At 35.6% G+C, this 14349-nt stretch overlaps 1 non-coding gene across 1 annotated transcript; it reads right to left on the reverse strand.

Moving 5' to 3' along the window:
- Positions 1 to 1172: 1172 nt before the first annotated feature.
- LOC126012599 (small nucleolar RNA SNORA51) lies at positions 1173 to 1305 on the reverse strand. Its single transcript, XR_007497051.1, has one exon. It is a non-coding gene; the product is annotated as a small nucleolar RNA SNORA51 (small nucleolar RNA).
- Positions 1306 to 14349: the final 13044 nt, after the last annotated feature.

Genomic DNA, 14349 nt, shown 5'->3' on the forward strand with positions numbered 1-14349 from the left:
TTACATTGGTGTTGGAACACGGAATGAGAGAGACAAATGTATTCTGATCAACCTTTTAAATTATAGAGTTTAAAATAAGGTAATCAAAATTATTAAAAAATCTTTTTAAAGAAATATTATTCTTGAACAAGCTCTAAACCAGAATATGAGATATGCACAAAAGCAATTCACTAAGACAGAATGAAATATTAGTTATCTCTGTAGCTAAGCATACATGTAGATGTTCAAGATAAGGAATAACTAGTCTTCAAGTAATAAAACTTGATAGTACTATTTTTATTTTTATGTATTTTATTTTAATATTACTTGGTAATTGGGTCAATTGTTTATATTGCTCATTGTTTTCATCCATGGGGAAAGTCAAAGGCTTGTATTTATCTCAACATAATTTTTTAGCTTGGATCCCACCCTCTCAGGAGTGTGGGATAACAGCCAATATCTCCTTAATGTTATGTTCGGACATGGCTTCCAGATCCTTATGATAGAATATCTAGGTATAAAACTGACAAAATGTTTATCTAATTACTGAGAAAGCAATTTGACATTTTCTAAGGATTTTCACACACACACACACACACACACACACACACACACACACACAAAGGAAAAGAAAAAGGAAGCCTCTTACTTTTAATGTGGGTGGGAGAAGGATTGTCTTTTACTTTAAATTTGTTTTTACCCTTAAAACACATATGGATGCACACATACACACATGCATTCATGTAAGCACACATACACACACCAACTTTACCTGAATCTACTATTGAATTCTATTGATCCTGCTTTCTGAGCAATGCAGAGAGAATTACTGATGAAGACCTAATGTCTGTGGCCTTAGGATCATGGCTCCAAATTTTCACTCTTCTCTCAACAGAGCTGAGTTTAGCAGTAAGCCTCGCCCTGGCTACACCCTGGAACAGGATGCTCCTTGGGCCCACCCATATTCAGTGATTCTTAGTAAATGGGGCCTGACCATAGCTGCATTTGAAGAAGATGGGGATTCTAAATTGCATCCAGAACTGAGAGGAAATTAGGTACTCATCTGATAAGACAAAGACCTTCCCTGGCTTCCTATCAGAATCACAGGGAACTTATAAAATCATGCTGCTCAGGAGCATACTGCAGACCTCATAGATTCAGTGCTCTGGGGCTGGGACTCAGGATCCTTTTTTTTTTGTCCCCCCATTCACAATACAGACCAGGCAAATGACCTGGTTTGAGGTGTATATGGGAAGCATTTACTGTACGTCCTCTTGCTATACAGTCAGTGTAAAGAACACAGCCTGTAGTAAGCATTGGGGGGCCTTATCTTTTTTTTTCTTCATTTTTTCCTTTATTTAAACATCTTGGTTACATAAATGATTGTGATTAGATTTCAGTCATGTAAAGAACACCCCCTTTCACCAGTGCAACATTCCCACCACCAATGTCCCAAATCTCCCTCCATCCCACCCCACCCCCACCTGTACTCCAGACAGGCTTTCCCGTTCCCTCATTCATTCACATGATTATGGTAGTTCTCTGTGTAGTTATTTCTATAGCGTATTCACCACTCTTTGTGGTGAGCTTCATGAAGTGAGCTGGTGTTCCAGCCCTCCTCTCATTGTCTCTGAGGATTATCACAAAAATGACTTTTATTTTTCTTAAAACCCATAGATGAGTGAGACTATTCTGCATCTCTCTCCCTCTAACTTATTTCACTCAGCATGATAGATTCCATCCACGTATAGGAAAATTTCATGACTTCATCTCTCCTGACGGCTGCATAATATTCCATTGTGTATATGTACCATAGTTTTTTTAGCCATTCGTCTGTTGAAGGGCATCTTGGTTGTTTCCAGAGCCTGGCTATTGTAAATAGTGCTGCAATAACTCAGGATCCTTATTTTTTAAAAGTTCACTGGATAAGTCTAGGACTGACACAAGGCCCACACACATTGAGCCTCTGCAGAGCTGCCGATTAAAAGTCAGCTTCCAAGCTACAAACTCATGGACAAGGCTCACTCACTCTTGAGGGTGCTCAAGGCATCATACAGGATGTCAGCATTAGACACATGCAAGGCAAGTGCTCTGTCCATTCTGTATTATCTCTGCAGCCAGCATATATTATAATTGTAAATACATAAAACAGTGAAAAATTTACATCTGTGTTTCAAATAATTTTTACTCTGAACATACAGATTTTGAACTAATAGAAATTTGCCCTTCTATGCTACTCTGCCAGTTTTAAACATTTTATTTCCTTTCTGTGTGTCCTTATATATTATGTCCCTGACTCAACAAACAAATCCCCCAAATTTAGTTTTTGTCAACCAAGTGGAGAAAAATTTTTGAGTGAAATAGAACCCCTTCCAGTCACCTTGTCTCAACACTTATATCTATAAATTAAAGCAAGCTATAGTCATCCCTAGTACAGTGGTTCTGGGCAGCCAAGGTGAGGTTTGCTTATTAAAAGTCAAGTCAGAAATACAATGTGAGAATAATATTCAAAGACAATGAATATAGATAGGAAGGCCAAGAGGTCTGATCCAGGGTAGGGAGATTGCTACAAAGAAGGGGAATGCAGAGAAGGAAACACTATGACCATGATAGTTGGAAATAATCACTCTGGACCAGAACTGAATGTTGAAAGGAGATAAAGTGATTAACATGATACCCTTTCAGTAATAGTATTGAAAACAACAGTGTTTAAAAGAAAAAATAATGAGAGAGTGCGGGAGGAAGAGAGAGATAGAAACAGAGAGAGGCAGAGACATAGACAGAGAGACAGAGACACAGAGCCTGTCATAAAAGCAGGCTGAAGTAAGAAGAGGGACATTGGTGGTGGAAATTGGTACTGATAAAAGGTTGGGTGTTGGACATGATATGACTGAAACTCAATTATCAACAACTTTGTAACTGTGTATGTCATGGTGATTTTAAAATAAAAAAAAAACATTTTAAGTGACTAAATTAAATATATAATAAATAAATAATTATAGATAGATTAGATAGATAAATGATGGCTAGATAGATGGTAGATAGATAGATAGATAGATAGGTGATAGATAGATAGGTGATGATAGATAGATAGATAGATAGATAGATAGATAGATAGATAGATAGATAGATAGATAGATAGATAGATAGATAGATAGATAGATAGATAGATAGATAGATAGATAGATAGATAGATAGATAGATAGATAAGTAACAAAAATAAAATCCAAACAGTTCTCAAATGAGCATACCTGGAAATTTTGGGATAGTCTTGGTCAAACACATTTTTGGTGCTATTTTGTAATTTCTGATTTAGTAGATTTGGAAGGAGTCCTGAATTTTGCTATTTCAGAATAATTTTCAGGTAATTTGGACTCTTCTGGTCTAAAGATAACAATTTGTGAAACCGGAGTCTGTCCTATTCCTCTCTTTTTGTGATGCATAGAAGCAAACAACATTCTTAGACTTGCCCCTTTTTTCTTACTGCTCCTATTACTGCCACACCTGGGAGTGTTGTGATGTAGGCCTTGAGAAGCTCTTCCAGTCTCCACTTCAAGCAGTTTTCAAAAGAAGAAAATACAGAGAACATAAACAGACTTAGTGGTTTGGAGTGAGGTCCTCTTCTATTCATCACCTCATATGAAAAAGCTCTTTGTTAGAGCACATGGAGAGTGGTGTTGGTGGTAGCTAGTTTCAGACAAACTTCCTGTTTTCGTTTTGCTGTTGTTTTTATCTCCTCTCCCATGTTTCTCACCACACCTTGAGCTGACTCTGTTCCTTGCCCACAGAAAATTGTCTATCACTAAACAGAGAAAAATGGGAGCATTTTAAAGATATAAATCTAGGGTCAGTTCCACAATATCCTCGTACATTAGAAGATGGTAAAATAAGTTAGGAATATTCCCAAAACACCAGCAAGTTTTATACTTTTTTAAAAATAATTTTTATTGTGACCAATGTGATTTACAACTCTTTCACAGTTATATTTAAGGTATATAGTGACAGTGAATTAGGGCCATTCCCAACACTAGTGTTGTTCTCCCTCAACCCCTGTTCGCAGTATGCCTCCCATGCCTCTCCACTTTGCCCCCTAGACTGCTAATGTAACAGGTCACCTTTGTGTGTAGTTTGTTGTAGATTGGGCATCAATTATTGTCATTGACTTTGGGTTTGGTGTTTCTATCTGATCTTTTTTTATTTCCATTTAATGTTTGTGCGACTATTTGCTCCTAGTACCATGCACCCCTCAATTTGTTAGGCAGGACAAGATGATTCAAGTTCTGTGGTTCTGTTGGGAAAAATAAAAAATCTAGGCGTAGTCTGTCTAGCAGCTAAAAATACCAATTTAAAAGAAGAAAAGAAAAAAATAAAAACAAAACATAACAAGCAATGACAAAAACAATAAAATAACAAGAAAGAAAAAGAAAAATGGAAGGAGAGCTGGTATAGCAAGCTTTTGTGAGTTTTTTTTTTGTTTTGTTTTTTTTTGTTTTGTTTTGTTTTGCTTTGCTTTTTTGCATAGGCTCAGTAAGTATTGGGGAAATCAGAAAGGGAATTCCCTTGGTCTCAGAAATACAGGGTTTCTACACCTTTGAAGCATACTATCATTGGAACTACTTCAGGTTCCACACATGCTCATTATTGAAACACCAGGTCTTTTTATGGTGCCAGGAAAGGTTCTGCTCTGTTATGTACGACAAAATAATTTTTCTGTAATTAGAGACCTTGGTATTTGGTCATAGGATGAAGTCTAGGATAAAGTCTTTTGCTATGGTTCTAGAAGTTCTACTCTGTCACAGTTGTAATCAGCCTTCTGTAATTAGTGATATTTAGCTTTTCACAGATCCTAAGACAAAGCCTAGAACAGAATCTTTCCTTATGGTTCCAGAAGTTATGCTCAGTTGTGGTTGTCAAAACCCAACCTCTGAAATTAGAGATATTAGTTTTTGTACAAATCCTAGTCTGAAGTTCTAGGCTAGGGTCTTCTTATTTGCCCCAGGAAAATTTCTGCCCAGTTGATGTAGTCAAAGTCAGTCTTCTGTAGTTAGTTATCTTGGTTTTTACACAGATCAAAGGATGGGGTGTCTTCTGACTTTATCTTACCGTTAGGTGATGCAGTAGGGCAACGTGCTCTTACATCAAGTTGTTGCTGTTTCCTCATCATCAGGATGTCGTGTCCTGATCCATTATCCATCCCTAGTTAACTCTCTTTACCCTCAGTTCTTAACTCACTAGGTACCAAGACCAACTGTCTGCCCAAATAAGCTATCACCGAGCTCCTAAAGCGAAAGGACACCCTCTCAGTCCTACATCTCTTGCCTCAGCAGGAAGCTGCAACCACCACTCCTACTGACTCATTCTATGTGTCCCTTTTTTCTCACACACACCCCCAAATGTGAACTGTTGCACATACCGTATTCAGCTTCAGAAGGAACCCCCAGCTCAAGGACACTACTTGATCCCTTATTGTTGCAAACCATTTCTCAAATGAAACAAGACCATAGTGTGGGATAAAAATGTGCCCTGAATCTCACCCCTCAAATAATATCTCAAGAGACTTAATGAGGATATTTATATTTTATTTAATAGGATATTTCTTAGTGTATTTATTTCCAAATGTAAAGGTAGCCTCCATTCCTTTTTTAAAAATTTTTAACTTTTTTATTTTTCTATTTTTTAATTTATATATATATATACATATATATATATATATTTTTTTTTTAATTTCACTTGCTTGTATTCTGCTTGGTACTAAATTCTAGAAGAAGTCTTATTTGGAATAAAAGCTCAGGTAAACATCAGGACACAGAGAATGTAGATCCTGTCATTCTTACCCCCAAATGTACCAGGAATATAATATGGCACTATTCCCTTTTTCATAGGCATACTAAAAAGGGGGAAATCTTGTGTAGAAATGAGAGCTTATCTACTAGGGATAAGTACTCATAAATTTTATGATACAGGGGTGCCTCCCACCCTGAACATGTATCATAGGGACTCGACCTAGACTCCATGTGATCTTACAGCTACCTTCCAACCCCCAGCCCTAGATCCCGACCATAGAACTGACAAGTCCCTGAAACAACACCAGGAACCGAACTCCTCCTGGGGAGTTTCTAATACCGCTCTGGCACCAAGTTTTATACTTTATACTAAATTTTCAGTATAAGAAAATACTGAGAACACTGTGGGGTCCTGGGTTCTGAACAAGGAGGGACACCATTTTGTAAGGACCCCCTGGTATAAGCCACATGCTAGGTTTCCTCAAATCTATTTCCATTAACACTAACCCAAGCTACCTATCAGAGAAGATCACAAGGGAGTATTAGAAAGGTACCCCTAGAAAACAGTCAGTCATTTTAAAGATTATAAAAAAAAAGCTAGAACCTCCCTATATCCCTTCTCTATATAGCCCTATTCATGATTGTTGAAGCTGTTGGTGGATGCATTAAAGATTTGTTCAGCTTTACTTCAATTGTGTGATCTTTGTCTTTTGACTTTGAACCCTAACACACACACACACACACACACACACACACATACACACACGTGCACAGGCACACATGTACACACACACACAATTTAAGAAAAGTTTCTTTTAGAAGAAATAAAGAAATAAAGAGAATGCGCATGAATGGGGGAAAGAACCATGCAGCAACCCAAGAAAAATTAGAAAATAGAGAAACAAGGAAAAGGCCATTCTGATTCAGACCAATCTTAGGTAGGATGCCTCAGCTCAATTTAAGTACTTGCTTCAATTTAATACTAATATAATTATGCTAGACTGCTATTCTCATCTGCTGCATCTCATCAGCCTACTTAGCACTACAATACTTAGATTTAAGAAAAAATATATGTATGTTAGTACATATACACATACAGGCATTTATATTGAAACCTGGTTTAACTTAAATTCTGATGTTTTAAATATTATATAGCAGATACTCAGCTACAGAAAGATTTTTATTGTTTAACTGAAGATGAAATGAAAACAGGAATCTTGTATATTATCTTATGACATATATTTTTACCCCATTTTGAATGTACATAATTTTCTATATAAACTCAGGCAGTCAATGAACACCTTAATTCTTATTCTCTATAAAACAGCCAGTTGCCTATTGTTTTCTTGCAGGAATAGAAAGATAGAATTTCTATGTTGTTGTTGTTGCTGTTGTTGCTGTTGTTGTTGTTGTTGTTGCTGTTGTTTAAGAAGCACTTATGTTTGAGCACTCACTGTGGGGTTTAAATTTTCCCCAAAGTCCCTCAGACACATCTGCAATTGATACTTGTTTGTTCCATTCTTTGTCATTCTTTTTATCTTATTCTTCTCACTCTATAGTTAAATTCTTTTCTAATGTCATATATTTGTAAGCTTTAGCAATTTGTTTCTTCCCACCTGTTCTCTGTGTTTCACTTTGTACCCACAAGTAGTATTGACAGTGTCAGAAAGAATATTTAAATATATACACAATCCTGGGGTCACCCCTCAAGTATTTCTAATGCACAGCCTCAGTTAAGAAATATTCTTTTGTTATTTATTTGTTCAAAGAGAAGGCATTCTCAAAAGTACTCTGGGAATCATGCATTCTGGAATAGACTATGGAGATCTTACATATAAAATATATACTCCATTCCTTTGAGCAATCTCATTGGCCTCAACATTTCTCAAAAGATAATTTGCAAAAATTCAAGAAGAATTTTATAAAAATGCAGTTTCAATATATTCAAGTTAGCATTGGATGTTCTGTATTTCCAAGTCTCCAAAAAATACTGATTCTTGTGTTGAGAGGACATTTTAAGCAACAGAATTTAGAGTAAATCAGTATCATATGTAACTTCCTTTGAAATTATGTGTTGACAAAATTGGAACATATTCTAAGGTACTGTGACTAATGTCACTAACCAAGTGCATGGCTAGGTGTTTATATCAGCGAGAACATGGACAAGCAATTGTCATTACTATTGAGGAATAATATTTTTAGCATTGGTTAGTGTAAAATGTAAAGTATACTTCAGTAGATAAATACTATTTATTCATCTCTTTGTTTTAGAATATTTTCTAAATAATCACCCCAGTGTCTGAAAACTCTTGGAGAGTTAAGAATCTAAGTATCTCCATTATACAGATGTAAATACTAATTATAAAAGAATATTAAATAATAGCCTAAGGGCCATTACTGAAGTGTTTTAAAAATAAAAATGTTTTGTTTAACTATGATGTCTCTCTTAAATTACAAAATGGCCTCTAATTTATAAACCTGTCCTCAAATACAAATATACATATAAATTCCTTATTAAATGAAAATGATTTAACAGGTCTAGGGAAAACAAAGTTGTGTAGACACAAACTTCTTTGGAATATTGAGAAATTCACCATTGCATAACCAGGGGATAGTGTGTAAATAAAGTAAAGGTGAAGTCATGAACTAGGTTTCCTTGTTTCCTACATGCACAGAACATTGTTCAAGAGACTCTGTGGACAAGGAATCGATAAAACAGAGTATTTAGATAAAACTACAAGCAAAATGTTTGCAAGTTCTATAATAAGAAAGTTCTATTCCCCCATAAAATACCTGTGTACGTATTGCATTTAGTATGTGAGCCCTGGTAAGTACCACAAGAATTATGTTGTCACTTCAATCAAGCTTAGGCAACACTCCAGTTATTGCAATAACAACAATAAGAAAGGTAAGGCATGAGAAAAAAACAAACACACACACAGTGCAACAACTCACCCAACATCTTTATCTCAATAAATTAAGCTTCTTAACTGTGTCATTTTTATTAATTTTTTTATTATAAGGCACTTATCAAATATAGTGTTTGAATAAATAAATATTTAGGACTGAGCTTTGACTTTATCTTCTTTAAAAATTAGAAGCTTGGGACCAGAGTAACAGCACAGCGGTAGGGTGTTTGTCTTGCATGCGGCTGACCCAGGGCGGACTTGGGTTCGATCTCCAGTGTTCCATATGGTCCCCCAAGCCAGAAGAGATTTCTTTGTGCATACATAGGAGTAACCTCTGAGCGTCACACGGTGTGCCCCCCCCAAAAAAAAATTAGAAGCAGGGCCAGAAAGATAATATAGTAGGAAATGTTGCCTTGCATGAATCCAGCATGGTTTCAATCCCTGGCAACTTATAGTCCCAGAACCTCATCAAAAAGTGATCCTTGAGTGCAGAACCAGAGAAAGTTGGAGCATCTTTGGGTATAGCTCAAATCAGGCCATAAAAACTAGAAACAGTCTTTTTAAAATTATATTTTTCTTGTTTAACTTACTCTAAGTTCTCTTTTAGAGAAAAAAAAGGAGAGCATATATATGATATGTATCATCTCAACATTTTAGTCTTTAGCACTTTATGTAATGTATTTATCTAAGAATACTTAGCAATCATACAAATAGCAAAGAAAGATATTTTTATCAGTATTGAGTCATCTTTTGATTTCCATCATGATCAAGTTGGTCAAATTCAAGTTGACTATAGACTTTTAGAAATTTCACAATTTTTACATTGTAGAAATAACTAACCCATTGTGTTTTGTTAGTGGTGTAATGGTAGTGTGGTTGACATTTTTTGTTTGTTTATTTTTGTTTACAATTCTCCAGTCTCATCTTTGAAAATAATATTTTTTTGGTTTATGTCAGAGAAAACTTTCCAAAGATAAAGTCCAAGAATGTAGGCAACTATAATTTATGTCAAAATCAAGATGTCAAAAATGAGAGCAGTGTTAGCTTGGAGAAAGATATTCCCGGTGATACTATACTTAAAATCATCTTCTTATATTTCCCAAAAGGACTGATAAAATAATTTCAAATTTCTCCACAACTCTCTTTGCTCTTTCTTTGGAAGAAATGAAGAGAAAAATGAGAAATGACTCACCTTTCATGTACATAAGCTCAAGAACACCTGCATTTACTTTTTGCTGGGTATATTTTAATTCTTCAACAATAACAAAGAGAATAATGATTCATCTGTTATGCTCACTGTACTGCTTGTGACAGATTTATTGTGATAATTAGTCTAACTTCTTACTCCTCCCTATGTCTTTAGAGAACCCATGGTGGCTATTATCTGATTTGCCCCCACAAAAGAGTAACAGACTAGAAGGAGAAGAATTGTGAATACATGGTATCTGCTGTTTCTCCTTCGACCTAATATGTTGGCCATTCTTTTGAGGCATAAGAGACACATGGAAGGTAGTGAAATTATCTCATTTGTGGCAAATACATACTAGACTTTTCCTAAATGAGACAGCAGGAAACAGTTAACACATGAGAGAGTACCACAACTAATGACTATCTTATGTCACCAGAATAGTATAGGCAACTCTTATACTCAAGACAAGTTATATATGGTTATGTTTTAAGGTAGCCTTATAATTTTGGAGTGTATGTATATGTTCCTTATATAAACTGAAATCACATTTTGACATTTTCTTCTAGCATTGAAGGAACTCTGTTCTTTCTAACGTTGGAGCCTTCTTAAATACCTATCAACACAAAAAACATAATTAAAGAAAGTGAAACTAGCTGTCATATGTCAAGTGATTAATAGTAACAGATAAATTGAAAATATACAATATAGGCAATATTATTCGAACTAAATACTACAGACATCAAAAATTTTATGTTCACACATGCAATCACTATGTCTGCTTTAGGCCAACTTCATAGACTCACTTTATTCTTGAAAGAGGTGTAAACCAAGAAATGCAGTTAGAAAGAATAATGAGAGAAGAGAGTGAATCAAGTACCCACCCTGTTAGTTGTAACCAATAACTCAACTGCCTCTTTAACAATAGCCTAGTTTCACCAGTCATTTAAAACTCTCTGAGGAGAAAGCAATTTGATGAAAACTCCAAGTATGCTTCTATTTTTCTATTTGGGTTGACATTACCAGGCCTTTTATGGACTGAATGTGGGCCCTGCTCTCCTATCTTCTCGTACGTCTGAAAGGCCTAGCAGCTTAAAACATGTCCCACAAAAGCCATGGTATCAGCAATAGTGCTTGGAATTTCTGGGCTATGCAATTGTGAATTTTTACTGCCTTCCCCATAGGAACACACCAATTTAGAAGACAATGAGTCTCTTAAACTACCCAATGTTCATAAACAAAAGAAGTAACAAAATGATCAACTAATAACAAGAGCTTACAAAACCTTCTGACAATGACTTATTGACCTCATTGAGAGACACAATAATTTTTACAAAATTTTTGTTGTTATACTCTTTTCTTTTCCCTCTTTTCTTTTTTTCCTATCTAATTAAATTTGCTCCCACTTACCTGGAAACAAATTTATTATAATCAACTATGTCAACAATGTGATGCATGGTCTTTAAATTAAGTTCTTATATAAAAAAAGAGAAAAATGTAAGGGGAAATTTAAATAGAAAAAGAAAATACTGCAAAAGTCTTCAAATATTGTTTGATTAAAATAACACCCCCTCCAACCCAGATAACTGAATATAGCCCACAGACTGTCTTCATCATGTAGAGTCTGATTTCTAATTATTTTAGATTTAGTGACATAAATGTCTTTTTTTTTAATTTATTTAAACACCTTAATTACATACATGATTGTGTTTGGGTTTCAGTCATGTAAAGAACACCACCCATCACCAGTGCAACATTCCCATCACCAATGTCCCAAGTCTCCCTTCGCCCCACCCGACCCCCGCCTGTACTCTAGACAGGCTCTCCATTTTCCTCATACATTCTCATTATTAGGACAGTTCAAAATGTAGTTATTTCCCTAACTAAACTCATCACTCTTTGTGGTGAGCTTCCTGAGGTGAGCTGGAACTTCCAGCTCTTTTCTCTTTTGTGTCTGAAAATTATTATTACAAGGGTGTCTTTCATTTTTCTTAAAACCCATAGATGAGTGAGACCATTCTGCGTTTTTCTCTCTCTCTCTAACTTATTTCACTCAGCATAATAGATTCCGTGTACATCCATGTATAGGAAAATTTCATGACTTCATCTCTCCTGACAGCTGCATAATATTCCATTGTGTATATGTACCACAGTTTCTTTAGCCATTCGTCTGTTGAAGGGCATCTTGGTTGTTTCCAGAGTCTTGCTATGGTAAATAGTGCTGCAATGAATATAGGTGTAAGGAAGGGGTTTTTGTATTGTATTTTTGTGTTCCTAGGGTATATTCCTAGGAGTGGTATAGCTGGATCGTATGGGAGCTCGATTTCCAGTTTTTGGAGGAATCTCCATATCGCTTTCCATAAAGGTTGAACTAGACGGCTTTCCCACCAGCAGTGGATAAGAGTTCCTTTCTCTCCACATCCCCGCCAACACTGTTGATTCTCATTCTTTGTGATGTGTGCCATTCTCTGGGGTGTGAGGTGGTATCTCATCGTTGTTTTGATTTGCATCTCCCTGATGATTAGTGATGTGGAACATTTTTTCATGTGTCTTTTGGCCATGTGTATTTCTTCTTTGTCAAAGTGTCTGTTCATTTCTTCTCCCCATTTTTTGATGGGGTTAGATGTTTTTTTCTTGTAAAGTTCTGTCAGTGCCTTGTATATTTTGGAGATTAGCCCCTTATCTGATGGGTATTGGGTGAATAGTTTCTCCCATTCAGTGGGTGGCTCTTGTATCCTGGGCACTATTTCCTTTGAGGTGCAGAAGCTTCTCAGCTTAATATATTCCCATCTGTTAATCTCTGCTTTCACTTGCTTGGAGAGTGCAGTTTCCTCCTTGAAGATGCCTGTAATGTCCTGGAGTGTTTTGCCTATGTGCTGTTCTATACATCTTATGGTTTTGGGGCTGATATCGAGGTCTTTAATCCATTTGGATTTTACCTTCGTACATGATGTTAGCTGTGGGTCTAAGTTCAATTTTTTGCAAGTGGCTATCCAATTGTGCCAACACCACTTGTTGAAGAGGCTTTCCCTGCTCCATTTAGGATTTCCTGCTCCTTTATCAAAATGTCTTAACCAGGATCTTACAAGCACTTGAAGAACAGTTGAGAAATAGAATCAGCCCTATTTCCAGTACACCTCCAAAGTGGTGATTTTATTATGTACCATTTCACTGCAGGAGCCCTGAAGGCTACACATTTTTTTTTCTAGTTCTTAGAATTTTTTTTTAATTTTTATTGTGACCAAAGTGCATTACAAATCTTACAGAATTATTTATGGTACATAATGACAATGATTGAGGGGCATTCTCACCACCTGTGTTGTCCTCCCTCCACCCCTGTTCCCAGCATGTATCCCATATCTCCCTCCTTTACCCCCCAAGAATACTAGTGTAACTGGTCTCCACTTTACAGCTTGTTGTAGATTGGGTTTCTATTCTGTTGTTGTTGGAGATAAAAAGGATAAGAAAAAGGGAAGAAAAAATTTGGTAGCAACTACCAAATAAAAAAAAGAAAGAAGAGAGAGAAAAGAAAGAAAGAAAGAAAGAAAGAAAGAAAGAAAGAAAGAAAGAAAGAAAGAAAGAAAGAAAGAAAGAAAGAAAGAAAGAAAGAAAGAAAGAAAGAAAGAAAGAAAGAAAGAAAGAAAGAAAGAAAGAAAGAAAGAAAGAAAGAAAGAAAGAAAGAGAAAGAAGAAAAATGCACCAGGCAAAGAAAAAATCTCCAAATAATAAATAATGAGTGAAAAAGAAAGAAAAAAAGTGGAAGAAAAAAGAGAAGAAAAATAAAGTCAATAACTACCATATCAAAACAAAACAAGAAAAAGAAGGGGTGTTGGAGTGTCAGGGTTTGGCATTAGTAGCTACACCAGGATCACATGGCAACATAGTGAACTATCTATATTCTAACTCACACATATCTGCACCTTTATTATTCTGCTTCTCAACAGACTAAATCATGAACATTTCAAATGCCCTAATTGACAGTAAAGTGTAAATAGCAGGCCATACTCAGGTCAGAGTTTTTTTGTGTGTGTGAATAAAATTTTATTGAAACACAGTCATATGGATTTCTCATTAACAGCTTTTATCCTTTAGGTCAAAGCTGAGTAATGGTAATATGCAACTTAAAGTTATACTAATACTAAAAGTTAAATAATGGTTAAAAAAACGAACATGGTATTAAATATTATAAATTTGACTCTTAATGAGAATATTTTTCAACTTTTCACCTAGAGACCTTTATTTCCTTTGCAGAATTGATGAGATCTCCAGCTTGCCCATTAAAAGAATTTCTAATTCAGTATCAGCATTACTAACTCCAAGAAAGAATGTGACTTGTTCAAAGAGCAAAGAATAAACAATTGGAAAAAGTACATTTTTATTATTCTATTATTACTTACAAATTTTCTGTGTTTGCAATAATGTTGACAGTTCACGTACTCATATATAGCTTATTGGCCTTACCTTACTGCTTATGTATCTCACCTGAAGACAA

Source organism: Suncus etruscus, chromosome 6 (assembly GCF_024139225.1).
Source record: "Suncus etruscus isolate mSunEtr1 chromosome 6, mSunEtr1.pri.cur, whole genome shotgun sequence".
NCBI lineage: Eukaryota > Metazoa > Chordata > Mammalia > Eulipotyphla > Soricidae > Suncus > Suncus etruscus.